The 14,487-nt window shown below is 41.3% G+C and overlaps 1 non-coding gene across 1 annotated transcript; it reads right to left on the bottom strand.

The window, feature by feature from the left end:
• Window positions 1-12,060: 12,060 nt before the first annotated feature.
• On the bottom strand, window positions 12,061-12,174 carry trnal-caa (transfer RNA leucine (anticodon CAA)). The gene is made up of 2 exons: window positions 12,137-12,174; window positions 12,061-12,095 (listed from the first exon to the last, which is right to left on the bottom strand). It is a non-coding gene; the product is annotated as a tRNA-Leu (tRNA).
• Between the last annotated feature and the right edge of the window lie 2,313 nt (window positions 12,175-14,487).

Genomic DNA, 14,487 nt, shown 5'->3' with positions numbered 1-14,487 from the left:
GAATTAGGGTTTTTGTCCCATTGGGTGGTTCCGGAGCATGTGTGTTTTCTGTGTGGTTGTACTGTCCATCGCCACCATTTTTGATCATCCCTTATTGGTATGTGCTCGGCACATGTGTAAAGTAGAATAAAATTATAGTTTGGAATCTAAACTCATTAATGTAATACGTTGGAATGTATGTGGTTGGAATCATCCTATCAAATGAAAAAAGACTTTTAAAATCATCAATCGATTTCAACCTGGTACAATTTTTTGCCTAGGAGACGCATATAAAGGCGGGAGATCAAAATAGGTTTTTTGGATCGTGGAAGAGTTTGCAATTTCACTCCACTTCTCAAAGTAAAACTAAGGGAGTGTCTATTTTTATTAAATCCAATATTTTGTTCATTCAAGAGGACATTAAGTCAGATTTTTTTGTCGATTTTTAATTGTTAAAGGAATAATTTGTAACAGAAAAGCTGTTTTGGCCAATTTGTATGGTCCTAACTTAGATGATATTTTTTTAAAAAATGTATTTGCTTTACTGCCTCATTTAAATGAATATATGTTAATAATGGGCGGGGATTTTAACTGTTGTTTAAATCCTTTGACAAGAGCTGAACCAACCAGCAACTTCCAAATCACTCCGCATTACTTATTAATTCCTTTTTGACCGATTTTTGGATTGATTGAATTATGCAGATATTTACAGCCTGATGACAGAGAATATTCTTTTTTGTCACATGTTTATAGAAAATATTCAAGGATCGATTATATTACAGTTGACCCTTACTTCTTGCCTACTGTTAAGAATTGTGAATATGACACTCTCGCTGTTTCTGCTCATGCAGCTTTCAGTTTGTCTTTCGAATTCGATGATGCCATCCTAGCCCACCCACCTTGGCACCTGTCTCAGACATCATTGCAGAATTCAGACTTTGTTAGTTTCATTGAGAAACAGGTAAAATATTTTTTTTTTCTTTTTGATGTTTTAGGGGGTACATCTAAATTAATCATATGGGATACATTTAGAGCATTTTAAGGTGGTCAGATCATTTCTTATTCTAACCTGAAAAAAACAGACTAAATTAGAATTAGATATGATTACAAAACAAGTTAAAGTCCGATAATACTTATGCAATTTCCCGTAATATTGACTTATTTAAACAAAGGATGGAACTTAAATCACAATATAATTTATTATTAACTCATCCTATTGAAGGCTATTTGCTTAAGCTAAAAAGTCAATATTATATGTTTGAGATAAAAATAATAAACTGCGTGTCAATTAAAAACGGCCAGAGCCAAAAGGCAAATTTTGAAAATCTGTAAGGAAGTTTGTACCCTTGCTTGGGAATATGAAGACATTAATAAGATTTTTATACTGAACTTTATAAATCTAAATTTCCTGTCGATTCTTCTAAAATGAATTTTTTTTTACGAAAGATTGTTTTTCCTCGAATTTCTGTTAAGTATCAAAAACCTCTTGATGCCCAAATTACCAAAGCCAAAATTCATAAAGCTATTTTTTCAATGCCATCTGGTAAGGCCCCTGGACTTGATTCGTATCCTGTAGAACTTTATTAAAAAATTGGAAAATTGCTCTCTCCGTATATGTAGGAAATGTTTAAGGACTCTTTTGTGAAAGGCGATTTACACTTTGTTTTTTATGACACTTCTATTGCTTTAATTCTTAGAAAGGATAAAGGTCCTTCTGATTGTGCCTCATATAGACCTATTTCATTATTGAATGTTGACGCTCAGATCCTGTCAAAGATAATGGCCAATTGGTTGGAAACTTTTAGGGTAAAGTTATTTTTAAAGATCAAACAGGCTTTATAAACGGCCGTTATATCTTTTCAATGTTTGGAGATTATTTAACATTAGATACCCATCTTCTGTTAAAACTCAGTAATGTGTCATCTCTTTCGATGCTGAAAAAGCATTCAATCGAGTTGCATGGAAATATTTATTTAATGTTTTCGAGAAATTTGGTTTTGGTGTTAATTTAAATAATTGGATTAGAATGATATATAAAACTCCTATTGCCTCTGTTATTACTAATAATTGTAGATCTCTTTTTTCAACTTTCACGGAGGACAAGACAAGGTTGTCTATTAAGTCCTTTGTTATTTAATTTAAAATTAGAATCCCTTGGTATCACTCTTCGTGAAGCTAAAGATATTCATGGGATTCTTGTGAAGGAGATTTCTGTTTACGCTGACGATTTTCTGGTTTATGTATCTAATCCAGAGGAATCTCCCTGCCTTGCTAAATTTATTTCATGAATTTGGAGATTTTTCAGGATATAAAATAAATTTTAATAAAAATGAACTATTTCCTTAATGAATCTGTTTCTGAATATGATAATACTCCTTTCAACATTATGGATTTTTTTAGATATTTATGTGTTATAATCTCTAAAAAAAAATAAGGATCTTTACAAAGCTAATTTTGTTCCCTGAGTAGATTCTATGAAGTATTTATTTAGTGGATGGAACCCACTTACATTTCCACTTGTTGGTCACATCCTTATAGTCAAAATGCTGATTTTACCAAAATTTTTATATTTTCTGAATATCCCTGTTTTTTTGATGATGTGTTTTTGATCGGATTGATTCTATTATCTCATCTTTTATATGAAATGATAACAGAACAAGAATTAGTAAATGTTACTTACAAAAATTGAAAAAGGATGGAGGTCTTACTTGGCCTTATTTAAGAATGTATTACTGGGCTGTTAATGTGCATTGTATGTCCTTTTGGTTACACTGGGTTGATAAGAATGAACGGCCAATTTGGGTTGATCTGGAATTGAAAGCTGTGAAACTGTTTTATTTAACCTCGGTATTGGGAGCTGCTTTACAATTGGCTAAAGTTGCTAATTTAAATTTAGACCCTCTGATTAAGTATTCTTTACAAATTTGTCTCCAGTTCTGTAATTTTTTAATCTAAAAAAAAATATACTTTATAGTTTAATTTATTATAATTTTTTAAAGCATTCTTTGAGTGATCCAATTTTTTTACTTTGGAAAATAAAGGTATTAATTCTTTTTTGGATCTATTTAAAGAAGATAGACTGATGCCTTTTGAACAATTAGTTGATAACTGTTCTCTTTCGTACTCACACTTTTTACAATAACTTCAAGTTAGACATTTCTTACAAAAACATTTAACTAATTTTCCTTACATATTGAATGCCGGCTTGTTAGGTACTATTACGAGTATGAAGCCTTTGATGAAGGTTTCCATTGGAAGAATTTATAAATTACTATCACAATGGGATAAGTGTCCTTTATTTAAGATTAAACAAAACTGGAACTTAATTTGACTTTTATGACGGAGGACTGGACACGGATTCTGAAGTTGGTTAACTCTTTTTCGATTTGTGCTAGTAATGCACTGATTCAATTTAAAGTTGTACATCATTACTATTTGACGAAGGAGAGATTGTCTGAAATGTTTCCTGATGTTGATAGTTATTGTGATAGATGTAAAACTGAGACAGCTACACTGACACACATGTTTTGGTCTTGTTCTACACTGGAACAGTTCTGGAAGTCAGTTTTTTTCTACAATTTCTAAAGCACTTGAAATTAGTTTACAACCTAACAAATTAATTGTACTTTTTGGAATAATTCCTCAAAATCTCCAAGCTATTTTTTTTGTCTGACCAACATGTTATTGTGCTTGTTACACTGATAGCTAGGAGGGCCATTCTGTTGAAGAGGAAAGATATGTCGGCTCCCACTCTGTTACAATGGTTCTTCCAAGTGATGCTATATCTTAGTTTGGAGAAAATTAGAAGTTGAACCTTTGAACCTGTGTTTGAATTTGAGAAAAGGAGGTGTTCATTTTCTCGTTATTACCATTTGAGTTAATTGATAATTTTCTCCATGATCTAATTGTATTTTTTTTTCTTGCTGGCGGTTTGCTGGTTATCTTTAGAAGCATTTTTTTTATAACGCATGGCTCCGGGGTTGAGTTCTTAGTATTTTTTTCCTCACTTTTCTTTGCTTTAGTGTTTTTTTTTTCTTTCCTTTTTTTGTGTCACCATATTTTTCAATCTTTAAAACAATGTTTTTTTTTTCCTTGACGCATTGTAAGTGTTATTTACTTTGATGTACGCTTGTTATTTTGGACAATAATAATGAAAAGATTTGAGTAGTTCAGACTCAGCAGAAAGCAGCTGATTGGGCAATCGAGGTCATGTGACCAAGCAGTCTGATTGGGTAATCGTAAATTGAATAGCTCAACAAACAAATAAAAAGCGGGGTAGATCAACTGGAGCGGCCAGTGAATGAGTGGGGCCTGAGCAGCAGTGGAGCTTTGAGGCTTTGACTCGAGAGGTTTTGGCGAGCAGAGGCGGAGGACGAACTTGCTCCCAGTGGGTTTATTAATTTAATTTAATTAAGTTAATTTAATTAACTTAGGAGTTGGTGATGGAGGCAGAAGATAGGGTAGTCCAGTGCTCCGATTGTAGGATGCAGGAGTCAGGGACAGCACAATTGTCTCTGATGACTACACCAGCAACAGAAGCATCCAGCTTCAGCTCTTGTCAAACTGAGTTAGGGAACTGGAGCTGGATGAACTTCGGATCATTCGGGAGGCAGAGGCAGTAATAGATCGAAGTTTCGGGGAGACAGTCTCCCCTAAAAGTCAGGAGACAGGTAACTAACTGGGTGACTATCCGGAGAGGGAGGGGGAATAGACAGAGAGAGCAGAGCACCCCTGTGGCCGTTCCCATCAACATTAAGTTTTATGTTTTGGAGATTGTTGGTGGGGATGACCTACCAGGGACAAGTTGTAGTGGTCGTGTCTCCGGCACAGTGACTGGCCCCTTTGCTGAGAAAGGAAGGAGGGAAAAGAGGAGAGCAGTAGTGATTGGGGATTCGATAGTTAGGGGGACTGATAGAAGGTTCTGTGGGAAAGATCGAGAATCCTGGATGGTGTGTTGCCTCCCTGGTGCCAGGGTCGTGATATCTTGGATCGAGTTCTCGGTATTCTCAGGAAAGAGGGTGAGCAGTCAGCTGTGGTCCGAGTGGGGACCAATGACATAGATAGGAGTAAGGATGAGGTCCTGAAGAAGGAATATAGAGAGTTAGTATAAAAGGTAAAAAGCAAGGGGGGTAATCTCAGGCAGAGAGAGTAGGAACTGGAAGTCATGGCAGTTGAATGGGTGGCTGAAGAGTTGGTACAGGGGACAGGGGTTCAGACTTCTGGAACATTGGGATCTCTTCTGGGAAAGGTCTGACCTGTACAAAGTGGACCGGCTGCACATGAAAAGGAAAGGGACCAATATCCTGGCGGCCAGGTTTGTTAGAGCTGTTGGAGAGGGTTTAACCTAGTTTGGCAGGGGGTGGGAATCAGAATGTGAGTGCAGAGATTAGGGTACAAGGACAAGGGCATGAAACTATGTGTTCTGATTTGGTGAGGAAGGACAGGCAGGCGATAAAACATAAATGTAGCCACAGAGGGGTTGAAATGTGTCTATTTCAATGCTTAGAGTGTTAGGAATAAAGTGGATGAATTTAGAGCATGGATCAGTATGTGGAGTTATGACACTGGCCGTTACTGAAACCTGGATGAAGGAAGGACAGCATTGGCTGATGGAGGTACCGAGGTTGAGGTGTTTTAAAAGGAATAAGGTGGGAGGTAGAAAGGGCGGGGGGGGGGAGTAGCAGTACTGGTCAGGGATAGTTGCACATCTATAGAAAAGGGAGGACGCTGCAGAGGGAGTGTCCACTGAGTCGGTGTGGGTGGCAGTCAGAAATAGGAAGGGGACAATCACGTGTGCTGGGAGTAGTCTATCTGCCCCCAACTAGCACTTCGGACACCGAGGAGCAGATAAGCAGGCAGATTTTAGAATGGTGCAGGAAATACAGGGTTGTACTTATGGGTGATTTCAACTTCCCTCATATTGACTGACACCACCTGACTGCACGGGGGATAGATGGGGCTGAATTTGTCAGGTGTGTTCAAGAAGGATTCCTGATACAGTATGTGGACCGGCTGATGAGAGGAGAAACCATACTGGATCTAGTTACAGGTAATGAACCTGATCAGGTGGCAGAGCATTTTGGTGAGAGTGACCTCAACTCCCTTAGCTTCAGAATTGCTATGGAAAAGGATAAACAGGTAATGGGAAAGTGCTTAACTGTGGAATGGCTAACTGAAGGGATGAGGCAGGAACTAGTGGGAGTAAATTGGAAACAGATGTTCAAAGGTGAAAGCACAGAAGTAATGTGAAGGAAGTTTAGGGAACACTTGGGCTGGGTTCAGGATAGGTTTGTCCCACTGAGGCAAGGAAAAAGTGGTAGAAAAAGGGAACCATGTCTGACAAAACGAGGCAACTCGTCAAGAGAAAGAAGAAAGCATATGTTCGATATAAGAAGCAGGAAGCAGGAGAGGCTCATGAGAAATATTGGGTAGCCAGGAAGGAGCTTAAGAAAGGATTTAGGAGAGCTTGAAGGGGGCATACGAAGGCCTTGGCGTCTAGGATTAAGGAAAACCCCAAGGTGTTCTATGTGTATGTGAAGAGCAACGATGACAAGAATGAAGATGGGCCCGCAAAAGGATAAAGAGGTCAACATGTGCCTGGAGGCTCAGGCGGTTGGACAGTTACTAAATGGATACTTTGCTTCAGTATTCATAAGTGAAAAGGATCTTGATCAGGGTGAGGTCGAAATAGAACAGGCCTATATGCTGGAGAATGTGGAGATTAAGGAAGAAGAAGTGTTGGATCTTTTTAAAAACCACAAATCCCCAGGTCCGGACGAGATATACCCCAGGTTGCTGTGGCATTGAGAGAAGAGATCGCTGGAGCAGTAGGATCTTTGAATCCTCTTTGGCTGCAGGGGAGGTGTCGGAGGATTGGAAAACGGCTAATGTAGTTTCCTTGTTAAAAAAGGTAACAGAGAAACCTAGTGAGACCTGGTATAGACAAGTGAGTCTTACGTCGGTGGTCTGCAAACCATTGGTAAGGATTCTTAAGGATAGGATCTACGAGCATTTGGAGAAGTACAGACTCCTCAAGTATAGTCGACCTGGCTTTATGAAGGGAAGATCGTACCTCACGGGCCCAATTGAGTTTTTTGAAGAGGTAACAAAATAAATTGATGAGGGTAGGGCGGTAGATGTCGTCGACATCGATTTTAACAAGGCATTTGACAAGGTACTCCGCGAGAGACTCATCCAGAAATTCATGAGGCATGGGATCAGTGGATCCTTGCTGTTTGGATTAAAAAATGGTTACTGGAGTTGTGGAAGGGAAGTATTCCGCCTGGAGGTCGGTGACTAGTGGAGTGCTGCAAGGATCAGTCCTGGGACCCCTGCTCTTTGTGATGTTTCTAAATGACCTGGATGAAGACGCAGGAGGATGGGTGTGTAAGTTTGCGGATGACACGAAGTTTGGAGGAGTTGTGGATGGAGATGTAGATTGTCGAAGGTTACAAGAGGGTATGTACAGGAAGCAGAGTTGGCCAGAATAGTGGCAGATGGAGTTCAATCCGATTAAGTGTGCGATGATGCATTTTAGAAGGACAAACCAGAAGGCTGAGCACAGGGTTAATGGTCGGTTACTTTAGAGTGTGTATGAACAGAGGATCATTGGGGTTCAAATCTATTCATCCCTCACGGTCGCTGCACAGATTAATAGAATAGTTAAGAAGGCATGTGGGATGCTAGGCTTCTTTAATAGGGGGATTAAGTTCAAGAGTAGAGAGGTCATGTTGCAACTCTACTAAACTTTGGTGAGACTACACTTAGGGTATTGTATTCCATTCTGGTCACCTCATTATAGGAAGGATGTGGAAGCTATGGAGAGGGTGCAGAGGAGATTTACAGAGAAATTGGCTGGATTGGAAAACAAGTGTTATGAGGCATGATTAGCAGAGCTGGGACTTTTTTCTTTGGAGCATAGAAGGATGAGAGGGGTCTTTATAGAGGTCTACATGATTATGAGAGGCATAGATAAGGTGCTAGCCAGTACCTGTTTCCCAGGGCACGAATAGCAAACACCAGAGGGCATGTATACACAGTTAATTTAAGGGCTAGAAGTTTATGGAGACATTTTTTTACACAGACGGTTGTGAGTGCCTGGAATGACTTGCCAGGGATTGTGGTGGAGTCTAAAACATTAGGGGTATTTAAGAGCCTCTTGCACAGGCAAATGGATGAAATACATTTATGGGTTGGCTCAAAATCGAGCGCCGAAGGGTCTGTATTGTGCTGTCATATCCTGTTGTCTAGTGTCTTCTAGTGTCATTTTCAAACCGTGTCCACTGGTGCCTGTTAGTGCCCGTGGAATTCTGGGGCTTAGTACTGATAAATACCCATACAATGGCTACTTTTCGTTGAAGCTGGCATTTATGGAAGCAGATGTTGGAGTAACTGAGACTATGGAAACGGATGGAACTTTTTTATTCTTGTGAGAAGGTTCCAAGGAGCAAGCAAAGAGAGAAGTAGAGAGAACTTTTTGAGCACTTTGTCCATTCACCATGTGTTCAGAGCTGCTTTTAAGGAGGTTCAAGTTCCTGCTAAGTAGGATTATGAGCGGAAAGGAGAAACTGTGAGGTGCATCCCGTCGAAACCTGTCATGTTACATTCTGGGAGCAGCTAGAGCGACCGGAAAACCTAAATTTGCTGAAATGTTCGAGGAAGGGAAATGGAGATTAACTGATAACGTGTTGGAACGTGAAGACGCCTTTTCCACTTGCAGTTCTGAGTTTGATTTCTCCAAGAGTACTTGCCACAGTATTAGAGGAACCGAGGGCATCTATTTCCGAGAGAGGTCTCGCTGATTGGTTCCAGCGGGGGTTCCTGACATTCATCCGCAGCTGATGAAACAGAGGGAAGCTAAGTTTAGTCATGGAGCAGGAGCGCCTAAGCCGCCGGGAGACACAAGTGACAGACACCGGGAGAGACGGTCCAGTAGTCAGCTGGGTGACACGAGTAATAGAGGCTCTCCAAGGGGTGATTTGATGCGCGAACCACTCACTCTCCTGAATTCCCCTGAGTAGAGACCCAGAACCAGCACATGCATGACAAAGCTTTCAACCCTGGAATAATTTTCTAAACCACCTCTGAACCGTCTCCAGTGTCAGCACAACCTCTCTCAGACAAGGGGCTCCAGACTGCTCACAATACTCGAGGTAAGGCCTCAACAGTGCATTTTAAAACCTGAAAATTCCATCGCTGCATCCATACCCCATTCCTCTGGAAATGATCGCGAACATCGCATTGGCCTTCCTCACCACTTTCGCAACCTGCATGTTCACCTTCAGGGAATGCTGGACGAACAACGTTGAGTCCTTTTGCACCTCAGATTTTCCAATTTTCTCTGCGATGAGAAAATAGCCTTCCATTTTATTTCTTCTGCTCAAGTGCAGCACCATACATTTTGTGGCAGTGTTTTATGTCTGCCACTTCATTGCCCATTCTCCTCATCTTCCTCTGTCCTTTTGTAGACTTTCTACTTCCTCCAGATTTCCTACACCTCCACCTATCTTCATCTAGACCACAAACCTATCCGTATGATCATCAATTCCAGCATCCAAGTCATTAACACATAAAATAAGAGTATTCATCCATCGGTTGTACTGTATCCTGCAGTTCCGTTATATATTATGCAACCTCAAATGCAACTCTCTTTATGTTTAATCTAATACGCTTATTTTGTCCAGATTTTGTTTTTATAGCTTTTGAAATCATATTTACTATATGTATTGTGTTTCAGCTTTACGTGAATAATTTCAAATCGTGCATATTCGATCCTCTGTCAATGTGTAATTCATCTGGTTGTCTCTGAGAGAGGTTAAATCTAAACAAACTCCAGTGAGCTTCATAGTCGCCCTGGATTATTACGTAAAATAACAATTAATATTGCTATTACCATTATTCTATCACTTGACTTTGCACAAATTGCTGTGTTGTACTCATTGAGTGTTTTGACCGTCCTGTTAGTGCGGTCCTTCATGGATTTTATTGTGTTTCTTGGATGCCCGCAGGAATGTCAATCTCATTGCTGCAAATGGTGATATATGCATACAGGTATGCTGTGATGCAAAATTTACTTTCGGCTTTGAACTTTGAACCAATTGGGCCGAAGGCTATTTTCCATGCTGTACGACTTAAAATATCTGCATTGCAAAACAGGGAAGAGTGGCCTGTTAAACAATGGAAAGTGAATATAATCCAGTCCAGAATGATCAATCCGATATTCCCAAATCCAGAAAGGTGTTAAGCGCACGCTACGGAGCTCCGCGGCAGATGCACGTTTGAGAACGTCGATGTAAAATGCCTTTTCAATATAGAGACCAGCAACGTGTCTGAATGGCCCCGATGTCACTCTGTCCAATAAACAGCCGCGGTTGAGAAGGTGATGCAGACACTCTCAAACAGGCCTCTTTCTCATCAAACACCGCAGCCCGAATCCCATGTAACCTGTTGTTCTGCTCTCTGTTGTGACTAAAACAAAATCTTTATGTTAATTGTGTCTTTCTCATACTCCCAAACATACCACGCTTTGATCGCTGCAGTAAAATTACAGTGATTACATTATAAAAAACAGCACATGGAAAACAGAGTATTTGTCGTGAGTGGGATTGGAACCCACGCCTCCAGTTGGAGATCAGAACACTCGCGTTTAATAGGAAGCGACTTACTCGCCTTAAGTCTGGCGCCTTAGACCACTCGGCCACCCTGACCGCTCTGCAGTACTCTCTCCACATGCCATATAAACAGCTGAATTTCGGAATAGTCTGAATGACTGCTTTGATGAGAGGGTATACATACAAACACTCCATATCCTGGGATTCTAAATGAATATGGACGTGATGCATTTTCTCAGGTTGCGAGCATGTGCAAAATCAGAGCGTACAGCATCACAACACTGGGATTGTGCTGCACCCCGTTCAGGCCATCCTCCAGAGAGAGGATGACGAGGATTCGGAGAGTGTGCGGAAGAGCATCACCAAGATGCTACCTGAAATAGATGGTTTGTGCAATCACGAGAGTTTAGTCAATCTTGTTCTTTTTCTCTGGACCATCGGAGGTGAGGGGGAATCCGACAGACGTTTCTTAGATTTTCAGGCAAAGATATTGGTAGTGCATGCAAAAGTTATCTCCATTCCAGGGTTTACAAGTCTTTAAACGATCCTCTCTTAGGGTATACATTTCAACTAAGAGGGGATCGTTTCAAACACGATGTGCCAACACCCCATAACTTTATGTCGGCAAAACCAAGGACTGATTGTTGTCTTCAGCAGAGGGAAAATCAGAGGTTTTTGAGCCAGTTCTCCTTGAAGGATCAGAGGCGGGGCGCGTCTGGAACTCTACATTGTTGGAATGACTTTATCCTTTGCTTTCTTAGGAGACTGCGGAGATTCAGCATGAGATCAAAAACCTTGATGAGCTTCTATAGATGTTTCGTAGAGAGTATATTGTCTGTCTGCATTGAGACGTGGTACGGAAATACCGTACCTTTGAAGGAAAATCTTTAAAAAGTTTATTGAATTCTGCCCAGTCCATCACGGGAAAAGCACTGCCAAACATTAGGCACATCCACATAAAACGCTGTCATAGAAAAACAGCATCCACCGTCAGAGGTCGTCACCATCCTGCCATGCTCTTTTTTCGCTGCTGCCATTGGGTAGATGGTACAAGAGCCTCGGGACTCGCACCACCACGTTCAAGAACAGTTACTACCCATCCGACACCGGACTTTTGATCAAAAGGTGATAGTGTACACTACATGCCCACCCATTGAATATTCCGACGACCAATCATTTCACTTTAGAAACTATATTGATCAGCTGAGTATGCCAGGAGGAGCTCAGCAGACCAGGCTGCATCTATGGACAGACGTAAGCAGTCGGCGTTTCGGGACGAGATCCTTCACCGTGAAATTGTTTCTGAATAAATCACTTACCCACAGTTCGGTGTACGGTGATCTATTGTAATACGATGAACAGTGTCAAGAACATAATCTTATCTTCCAACAGTTTTTCTAATCCACCTCAACAACCCAGGGTTTGTTTGCAGAAATAACATCGCCTCGATTGAATGCTTAAAGACAAATTATGTCAGGAGTGGGATTCGAACCCACGACCCCAGATGGAGACCAGAACACTCCCGTTTGTCTGAAAGACTTTCATTCCTTGAGTCTAGCGCATTAAACCACTCGGCCAACCTGACAACTTTTGATGTGTGTTTGTGAACGGAATGAATGCCTGGCTTGTAAGCAAAGTTATATACACACAATCACACATATCGTCCTGCCAATCGGAAATGAAAGCGAGAGTGTTACAATTTTCTCAGTTTAGGCAACTTCTGTGGAAAGTGAAGCTGTAAAACAATTCCAAATCGAAGACTCGTGAGACGCGTCTCGGCAAGAATTTGTGAAGGATGTTTGCTGAGATGGATGAGAATGCTTGGAAGACTCAATAATTTTACATTTAGGGAAGCAGAGAAACAAACGTTAATAATCAGGACTGAATCTGCAAACTGGGTGGGAGTTGATCGCAACAATGTCAACAGAAACTGATTACAGGTTCTTCAATGATACCGAGCAGCGCTGCTTTACAGATGGAATCTGGTATGTAGACGACAAGTCCCAATAATCTGATGCTTGTGGAAGAAAGCGAAGATGTGACAAGTTTCGCAAGAACATAAGACATCGTGCAGAAAGGCCGTTTGATCTCCTGTGTCTGTTTCATCATTCCGTCATGGATGAATTATTACAGTCAGAATGTTGTTCAGGCTTGTAGAACAATGTTTAATCTGTCGGAGAGGAAACAGAAACAATGTGTTTTGGACGACAGAGCAGCGGCCTTTCTGAGAGATGAGACGCTTTAGAGAACGTAATTCGCTCAGGTTCTCTGATCCAGTGTTAACGGTACTGAACACATTAAAATAAGGCAGGGACAGGCTCTGGATGCCATCGACTCAATAAAAGGCTCCTCGCGGGATGTGGAAGACGGGGAGGCCTCCAGAGTTCCTGATGACGACACCTGCGGGAAGTGCTCACAGCTGCAGCGTGTAACAATCCGCCCTGGGGTGCTGGTGTTGAAGCTGGATGAACTCCGGTTCATTCAGAGCCTCGGACGTGATGGACCGGAACATATAGAGTGATAGGACAGCCAGGGTGCAGGACACAGAAAACTGGGTGACAATCAAGAGGAAAAAGGTTTTACAGACCCAGTGCAGACTATCTCTATGGCCATCACCGTCAGCAACACCTGGATGCCGTTTCTGGTTGGATGACCTGGACGGGGAAACACATAGAGGTCGGATCTCTGGCACTGAGTATGGTCTGTGACTCAGACTGGTAAGGGAAGAACAGATTCCTGGATGGTATGTTGCCCTCCGTGTGCCAGGGTCAGGGACAATTTCGATTAAGTCTTGAACATTCTCCAGTAGGAGCTTGAGTCGGCAGGGGTTGGCTCCAGCTCGGTGCCAATGACATCGGTAGGAACAGTGACGAATTTCTGCAATGGAAATTCAGAGATTTAGGTGCTGAGATGTAGGGCAGGATCTTCGGGGTTCTGACAGCGACTCGTGCCGCGTCCTTATCAGACCAGTACAGGAAATATGATGCAGATTAACACGTGGCTAATGGTCTGGTGCAGGAGGGAGGCCATACGATTTTTCGATCATTGATCTCTCTTCCAGGGAATCTGAGACCCATAGATAAAGATGATTTGCACGTGAACTAGAAATGATAATATCCTGCCAAAGGTTAGCTAGCGCTGCATGATTAAGTTTAAACAACATTTGTAGGGAGGTGGGAACGAGCGTGCCAGAACAGTTAGCGGAGAGATTGTACCGACATTTTGATAAGATCTCACACAACGGCAGGAAGGTACGACTAGTGCTCTGCACTGCGTATACTTCAGTCGCAGAAGTATCGGAGAATAAGTCGATGAACTCTGGGCTAGGATCAAAACCTGGAATCATGGTAACTTAGCCGTTAATGAGACTTGGTTGCAGAAGAGTCCGGTCTGGCATTTCAGTATCACTGAGTTTCTTTGTTTCAGAGTGATAGAGCGGGATGGACTAAAGCAGGAAAAGTAGCGTCAATAGTCAGCGAAAATGTCACGGCTGACTTCAGTCAGGACAGATGCAGAATTAAACTATTGTGGTTTTATGAGTGAAACTGAAAAAGAGGAAAGGTAAGATCACGTTAATGGTGATAGTTTACTACCCACCCAATAGTCAATAGTATTTAGACGGCCAATGTTGAGGAGATATCGCTGTTTATTGCAAATCATTACGGTTGTTAGAGTAGGTGTTTTTTAACATTCCGCACGTTGATTGTTAATTCCACACTTTTAAAGGACTATATGACAATAGACAATAGACAATAAGTGCAGAAGTAGACCATTCGGCCCCGCGTTAGGAGATCGTCCAATGTGTTCAGGATTTTTTAAAAAATGTGCATTTACTCGCTGCCGAGAGCGTTTGCAATACTTAATATACTATTATGAAATTAATGAGTCGGGGCAAGAG

Source organism: Hypanus sabinus, unplaced genomic scaffold, assembly GCF_030144855.1.
Source record: "Hypanus sabinus isolate sHypSab1 unplaced genomic scaffold, sHypSab1.hap1 scaffold_756, whole genome shotgun sequence".
Lineage (NCBI taxonomy): Eukaryota > Metazoa > Chordata > Chondrichthyes > Myliobatiformes > Dasyatidae > Hypanus > Hypanus sabinus.
This window is presented reverse-complemented; position numbering and strand designations above follow the sequence as displayed.